This window comes from Mustela putorius, unplaced genomic scaffold, assembly GCF_011764305.1.
Source record: "Mustela putorius furo isolate JIRA1106 unplaced genomic scaffold, ASM1176430v1.1 tig00000992_pilon_pilon_pilon, whole genome shotgun sequence".
Classification (NCBI taxonomy): Eukaryota; Metazoa; Chordata; class Mammalia; order Carnivora; family Mustelidae; genus Mustela; species Mustela putorius.
This window is the reverse complement of record NW_025421526.1, coordinates 5,012,934-5,021,030: the sequence shown is the minus strand read 5'-3', so window position 1 is coordinate 5,021,030 and position 8,097 is coordinate 5,012,934. Positions and strand designations below refer to the sequence as shown.

The following is an 8,097-nucleotide window of genomic DNA, read 5'->3' as shown; positions in this document are numbered from 1 at the left end:
AGAGCTTTGTCAGGACTGGTTTTAAATATTATCAAATGTCGAGGCACCTGGGTGGCTCAGTCCACTGGTCCTGCTTTGGCCCAGGTCATGATCCCAGGGTGTGGCATTCAGCCTGGCATCCAGCTCTCTGCTCAGCGGGAAGCCTGCTTTTCCCTCCTCCACTCCCCCTGCTTGTGTTCCCTCTCTCGTGCGGTTTCTCTTTCCAGCAAATAAATAAATAAAGTCTTTTTAAAAATTACCAAATGTCTTTGGAATAAAAATTTGATCATGCAGTTTAACCATTTAATATGTGCATAAGAATTTATTTATTCACTAATTTACGACACCATATGACCTCAGAGATATCAGGATAGGGATGGCGATGAAGTGTTAGAACATAAGTGAGGTTCGTGGGGTGAGGTCCGGAGCTGATGACCAAGAAAGGATTCTTGAGACACCTTTGGTGCAAAATGGTTGTTTATTAAAGATCTTGGACAGGATCCCTGGGCAGGAAGAGCTGCTGCCCTGGGGTTGGGAGGGGTGACTGACCATATACTATGGGGTCAGAGGAGGCAAAGAAAAGGGAAGTTTCAAAAGAAGTTTCATATGCTCAGGAAGACCTACAAGATACCAGAGATCTTGCCATTATCAGTTAAGGTTGTGTTGTTCCCTCTAGCAAGGCATTAACCTTAGCAGAGTTGGAGATTCAGGGAAGAAAGTCACCCAGGGCCCACCCTGGAGTGTGTGTTGTGGGGACCGGTGGTTAAAGTATCAACTTCTGCTTTGTCTTCAGGCAGCCTTCTGTTTTCTCATCCACCGGACCGAGTCAGGTTGATCTTGAAGTACTGCTGGAACATATTATTTAATATTTTACTTATAATCAAATATATTTTATGCGATCCTTTACCCTGTGTGGATATCAAAGTTACGTAACCATTAAAAAACAAATGGAATGCTTTCTTTTATTTTCTATGCTCCAAAATTATTTAAACAGCAGCAAATTTATTTGTTTAAATATTTAAAACTATCTGAATCTAGAAAATTTACTTTGTTTCACTTGCTTAGGAGCTTATGTGTAAGGGCCTATTCAGCCAGAGCGGACCCACCTTGGTTGAACTGCCGTTTTACTGTTTATGCAGTAAACCTTAAACTGATCCTGCCCCTCCCCCCGGGGAACTTACTTGTATCAGTCTCACTCCTCTGACCATGGGCCCATTGTTGAGGGACCCAACATTGACCCAACACATGCATAAGGGAGGGTTAAAATAGACACAGTTCTACTGAATGTCTCGGGGTTTTGTTATTCATTTTTAGAAATCCATATTTTTCTGGAAAATGGTTTGATTTATTCAGCCTTTCATTTCTGTTAGATACTGTTGTAAACATTATTTAAATAATTGTTTTTTATTGTTCCTCTCTGTAATTGTGGACTTTTTTATTCCTAATTACAAATATATGTATTTTCTCTTCTTGATTCATGCCAGGAGTCCTCTCTTTTCATGTTTTTAAAGAATTCATTTTTGAATTGATGTGGGTTGTTTTGTGGGGTTTTGAGGTTTGTTTTTTTTGTTTTTTGTTTTTTTGTATTTTAGTTTCTAATGTTGTATTAATCTTTCTTCTCTATCCTGAATAACAGTTTTTTCCAAATTTGTGATTTTATTATAATGATTACACCTTTTTGTAAGCACTGAAGTAATTTTTTTTTAGTATGATTATATGTAATGTCCTCATTGCATTTATTTTCTAGATTCAGTATGAAATCTTCGACTTTTTCATTTGTGGTTACTGTATTCGATTTGCCTTTCATTAACTGGACAGTATCCCACTGATTTTATTTGGTTTTGTCTTGAAGCACAGACAGGCTCACAGGCTGAAGGCACAGCTTCACAAATACCATGCATATACACAACAATGTGAGTGACCTTCTGGAACACTCAGTAAAAATCCCCAGCTCTTGCATTATGTGAGGAGTTCCTGCTATAGGTTTTATAATGTAAATTGACCATTTACACAATTCTCAGAACACCCTCTTCCCTTTAAAAGTGTCTATATTGTGGACTTCTTTCCAGCTGCAGTACACCTTCATTTGGGGTTTTTTTCAAACTATATCTGCTGCTGAGGCATGAATGTTTACAGAAATTGGGATTTGTCTCCTCGTGTTCAATAATTTCAACAGGAAATGCCTTAGAATCAGTCTTTCGAATATAGAGAGTGATTTCATTTTTACTAACATTTCTTTCATTACCTAAAAATGTGATTTTATCATTTTTTTGAACTCATGGCCATTTCATTTATTTGGATTTCTTTCATAAACCTACAGGTGTCGTTATCTTCCCTTTACTACCCATATGTCTGTTCTCGGTTCTCTGTTCATTTTCATCTTTATATATATTCATGTCTTCACATAAATATTTTTAAATATAAAAAAGTAGCATTATCATGATGCTCTGATATCAGTTTTTCATTTTTCTGTTGCTTTATCAATTCCTATCTCATTTAGCGTAAGTTTTCTTTAATTTCCTGGCAAGTACAATTTATTGAAGAACAGTATTTTCAACTGCTTTCTAGAATCAGTGAATGCTCTGTCTTTTGTGTGAATTGTTCTATTTCTTATATTTTGCCCTAAGTTTTGTACTGGTGCCATGTGAGTTTTTCCCCATCCTTGTGTATCTTTTTTTCTTGTTTATCTTTTTACATGGAAATTTCTTTCCCACGTGGACCATTCCTCCAAAAACAGTGAGAGTAGAATGTTCTTGACTACCCTCTGGATCTTCCCATAACACTTTGTTAGAGGAAACACTATTCTTGCTGCCTCATTTTTTCTCATGAGCCGACGTTTCAACAGAGGTAATGCAAAAAGGGAGCTCCTGGGCCCTCTCTCCACCTACTTCAGTCAACCCAGCCTTAGTAACACTAGGGACACTGACAGTTCTGGTCCCCGCATTCAGTGAGATCAATCTGTTAGAAGTTACTGTTTGTGTGGTGCCACCTCTGTGAACTAATCCACTGTTAATGGCAAGTCCCCTCTATAACGTATGCTTACCAGTGATGTGGCTTGAAATAATGGGGTTCAGAGCCTGATGCCTAAGAAAGAATTCTTAAGATGTCTTTGGTGCAAAAAAAAAAAAGGTGATTTTATTAAAGCATGGGTACAGGACCCATGGGCAAAAAGAGCTGCACTGGGGTAGTGGGGAGTGACTGATTATATAAGATTTTGTATGCAGTGGAGGGGAGTGTGATGTTAGGGCTCTAGGAAATTGAGTTTACAGGTTTTTGGAAATTGCTTTTTTTTTTCCTTATAATTTATTAAGACATTACAAACTGATGGAGACTCCTGTCCTCCAAGACTGTTACCTCTATCTGTTAACCATTTGTTTTCCCTTTCCTTTGTTCTAGGGCACCCAGGAGTGCCCAGAGGAATGTCACATTTATCCCACCTGATGGGGAGGAGGGTGGTGTCAGCTCCTGCTTTGCTGTCTGCTTGCCTTAGGCTCCTTCATCATTTCCCCTGAACAATTTGACCCTTAAATCTTAAAGATTGTTGAAGGTGGAAGCTCTCATCTTCTGTAGCTTCTTCCTGCAGAGCAGGGGGCTTGTGGGTCATCATTGGTCAGTCGGGGAATGTATAAGAGGGTTATGAAAGGCAGAGCATCATCAGATCTGCAGCTGAATACAACGTGGACAGCATATCTATGAACCTCCTGGAGTAGAAAGGATCATCTGCGAGCGGGATTCAATCTGTCAGCAGAGAAGGAGTCTTGGCATCAGGCAGGGAAACACTGAAAATGATAATGAAATAATGTTAATATTATTATGAGAAAGAGAAGCCTGAGTAAAAGACCTTTGATAGTTGACCATAATTTTCCTCCAGTCTAGAGTTTTAACCAATCACTAAAGGATCATTTAAAATACCAACTTGAGGGGCACCTGGGTGGCTCAGTGGGTTAAGCCGCTGCCTTCGGCTCAGGTCATGATCTCAGGGTCCTGGGATCGAGTCCCGCATCAGGCTCTCTGCTAGGCAGGGAGCCTGCTTCCCTCTCTCTCTCTCTCTCTCTGCCTACCTCTCCATCTACTTGTGATTTCTCTCTGTCAAATAAATAAATAAAATCTTAAAAAAAATAAATAAAAAAATAAAATAAAATACCAATTTGAGTATTCATGTCAGTTAGAAACCCAGAAACCTTTTTGGGGTAATCGGGAATGTATATACAAGTTCCAAGCTATGCTGCTGTTAAAATATCTAATGCTATTCAGTTTCATAGAACTGTTTTATACATTTAAGTTATTTTAGTGTTTAATAATATAATGTTATTTTGAAAGTCATTTAAGGCCTTAATTGTGTAGCAGGTGGTGTTAGCCATCATATAAACTCTCTTTTGTTTCATAAGTGATTAGGTATTTAAGAAGAGTAACTTTTATAGAAACAAAAGGAAAATATAGGTTAATGCTTAGAGCGAATGATAAACCCAGTATCTGAGTCTTGAGTGCTGGCAGTGAGAAGATTTTTAGTGTCAGGCTTGAAGAACCCTCAGATGGAGTGGGAACAGCAGTGGGAATTAGATGGTTTTTCTGGTTTGTAATTCAAGGGTCTCTACCTATCCTTTTGAGTGGCCCATTGAAAGAAGGAATTGTCAGTTTAAATTGGGGAAAGAGAAAAAAAGGTACAACCATCCTTTTTATTTTAAAAGAAGTTTGAGTTCTTCCACAAGTTCATAGGAATAAAAAGTCATGTTATCTGGCACACTGGATTCCTAAGAGGAAGGTACAGGTTTAATTCTTGATTAAGAATTAGGAGTCGATGAGGAATGTCCTAGTTTCATGCTGTGGGAGTACATAATATGAAGCTATATGGACATTTCCATTTTGGGTTTAAGCCTCATGCCGTATTTTATTTCCAATCTTTTAAATAAACCATATCTCCCAGGTTTATATGGGGTGAGCTGCTTATAACTGTCAGATAGGTTTAGGAAGGATATGGTTTTTTGTATTATTTTAGAGACTTATGAAATAACCCAGCCTCAAGTGAAGAATTTAATAAAGTGATATATGTCCTCTGTATTGGAAGGTCCACAGCTTTTCATATACATATTGGGGTAATCAATCCCATTTTCCAACAATTATTGTTCCAATAATGATATGCATATGGGGTCCGGTTATTATCCCTATAGAATAATAAGCAAGAAAACTGTCTGTACATGAGCTACTTTTCTGAAGTTTGCCTTGAGTTGTCTAGTGTCAGGACTTTTAGAAAAAAATGCAGTTTTAGTTTTTAATGACCTTAAGTTAAGAGAATGGAAGAAGACTGGAAACCATACTTGAAGAGCCATAGACAAATATGTGAGGAAACCAGAAGAATTTAGGATCTACTCTACTTTACAATAAGCAGTATTAAAATTTAATGCATTTTCAAAGATGTGTTATTGAAACATAATTTTTCTCTATAATTACTCTCTTTGCCCGAGATAGAAAAATCAATACTAATGCATTTGTAAAACAAGTCAAATTTTAACAAATTCAGTATAATTATTTACATAAGTTCAGCAAAAATAGCGATTGGCCATACAGATCTTTTAAAATTTGCTTTGCCAGAATTGGAACTTTTTATAAGGAATCTCTAGATTGAACTTTTAGTAGCCTTTCTAGGCCAGAAGCCTAGCCAAATACTTGCCATCAGACATTCTGCATACCTGTAGGTTTGGGCAAATTCCTTTTCTCAAGGTCCCAAAAACTCCTGAAGTTCCTGCACCTGCCAGGAAGTGACATATTTTACTGGCTAGGTAAAGCTGGTAGGAGGACCTCCGTAAGCAAGGATCAGGCCAACAGTTCCAAGGGACTTTATTGGCTCCATGTGACATAAGGCCAGTATGGTCATCAATGAGTGTGTGCATGTCTCTCAAATATAATATCCCAGTCAAAGCCTTGGTAGAACAACAAATGCTTCCAATGGTGTCCTGTTATAAGAAGAACAGATTTTTATTGAACTTAGGCAAGTAATTATGATTGCCAAGAAAGAAAGAATATTGAGTGACAGTTTCTGAATTTCAGGGGGTTCAGGTGAGAGAAAAGTTAAATGTTTCAATTTCTTCACAAAGGAATATTTCACCATTATTTCTATAGATAATGGTTCTCTTAAGAGACAGTTTCCTTAATCTGGAAGAGCAAACATTAGAGAATCAGCAATTTTCAAAGAACGATCACAGAAATTATAATCATCTTCCTTAATTTATTTAGTCACAAGTCACTAATTTTTATTCAGTTGGATTAATGCAGCCTTTTAATTAGTTCTGGAAATTCTTACCCATTTTAGTTTTATGATTTTAAAGATACTAAAAAGCTTTTTTTTTTTTTTGTAAATAAAGTCATTTTTCTTAATCATCCTGATGATTGATGTGGGAAACAAAGGCAGGAGAAAAAATATTAAATTCCCTCACTACACACAGCCCATTGACAAGTCCTTGCAACAGGCAGAGGGGCATTCCTCTAGGGACTCAGCTGCCTTGCTGTGGATACTTTGCCAAGGGCAAAGGAAATCTTAGCCCCACCCCCAGGATCCCCAAAGTCTACTTTAACATATAAAAACTCCTTTGGAAACTTCCTTTATCTCTACCCCCCAAGATACATGTTGACAATCATTCCCCAAGTGTATGAACCACCAACATACATCTGAAGGCTCTCATTGAGTAAAGTTTTATTAAAAAATAATAAATGACCTTTTCCTAACAAGAGCTAGCCCCTTAAGGTCCTAGAAATCTTGTTTCCAAAATTCCTTAGAGACTTATGCTATCCCTTAACCCCCGCCCTCTGTGAAAGTATATAATGGGCCCCTCCTCCCAACCCTACTGCAGCTCTTTCTGCCCATGGCTCCTGTCCCTATGCTCCTGTCCTTATGCTTTAATAAAATCACCTATTTGCACTGAAGACATCCCAGGAATTCTTTCTTGGCTGTCAGCTCCAGCCCTCACCAACATCCCCAAACTGCCTCATTTGGCGACTGTGATGGAACCCCTCTGACTCCGGAGATCTTCCTTTCACTTCTCACCTTCACTTAATAAACGATCACTTCACCCTTCTGTGTCAGTGACATTCATTCTTGGACTCCAGGACATAAGAACCCTGCAACAAGAGGAAACACGTTTCACAAGTGAACAACAACAAAACTACAAAAAACAACAGACTCAAAAGTGGACATGGTTAAAGAGCTGATGAGGGCTCATTATCATGTAGCTTGATGAGGAAATCTAGCTAGTTCTGTGACACATAACATGGATAACTAGAGTTTCAAGTGATGACCTTATACCAAAATAGATTAGATTTTCAGGAATTTCATGTATCTTTAGAACAGTTGTAGCATTTACCCAAATATAACCTAAGACTTTTCATTATTTGTTTGAAAGTACTTTCCAAGTAACTTATTATACTAAATAAATCTAGTTGGCTAAAAAGACTTCATTTACAATTTAAATCTTGAGAAAGTTTGCTAAAAAACCTTAGGAATTTTTTAAAGCCCATGCCTAAACAGGATTACAGATCATAATAAAACTTAAAACTTAATTATTTATTTAGCCAAGGTGACAGTAAGAGATTTCAAAGGCAAATATGTAGGGTTATATAATAGCTAGCAAAACTTAGCCTCTGTAATATTGAGAAGTTTTGACTAAGTAATCAAAAACCTGGTAAAGACAAAACATAGAAACTGTTCTTACTGGGCAGACAAAGAAAAGAGAAAATAACTTTATGTTTTCTTAACAAGAGCTGACCAACACTTTCAGAAAAGTTTTTTCGGTGGGGGGGTGGGCAGGGGACAGAGAGAAGACCAGAATTTCAATCTTCAAAACCAGTGTACTTTTAAAATCCATTCATTTCAACGTTAGTCCATCCTGATGGCATATAAATTTCCTTTCCAAAGGTTTCCCCACAAAGGGTCTACAGCTTTCTTTTGCATTCAGATTCTGTCCCACGCCATTTCTCTCCAAACACCCAGTCTCTCTTTAGGACAAAATTACTCTCCTTTTCCTTCAACCAAAATGTGTCTCCATTCCTTGTAGCTTTTTTACATATCTCCTGCTCTTCTATATACAGAGTCTCCTCCATTACTTCCATCTGTCTTAATGACATTCA

At 37.6% G+C, this 8,097-nt stretch overlaps 1 long non-coding RNA gene across 2 annotated transcripts; it reads right to left on the bottom strand.

Moving 5' to 3' along the window:
- Nucleotides 1-444: 444 nt before the first annotated feature.
- On the bottom strand, nucleotides 445-7,094 carry LOC101689537. 2 transcript variants are annotated; one of them, XR_006608503.1, is made up of 4 exons: nucleotides 7,019-7,094; nucleotides 5,667-5,930; nucleotides 3,417-3,758; nucleotides 445-827 (listed from the first exon to the last, which is right to left on the bottom strand). It is a non-coding gene; the product is annotated as an uncharacterized LOC101689537 (long non-coding RNA). The 2 variants fall into 2 exon arrangements; XR_006608504.1 differs by having other exon boundaries at nucleotides 445-824.
- Between the last annotated feature and the right edge of the window lie 1,003 nt (nucleotides 7,095-8,097).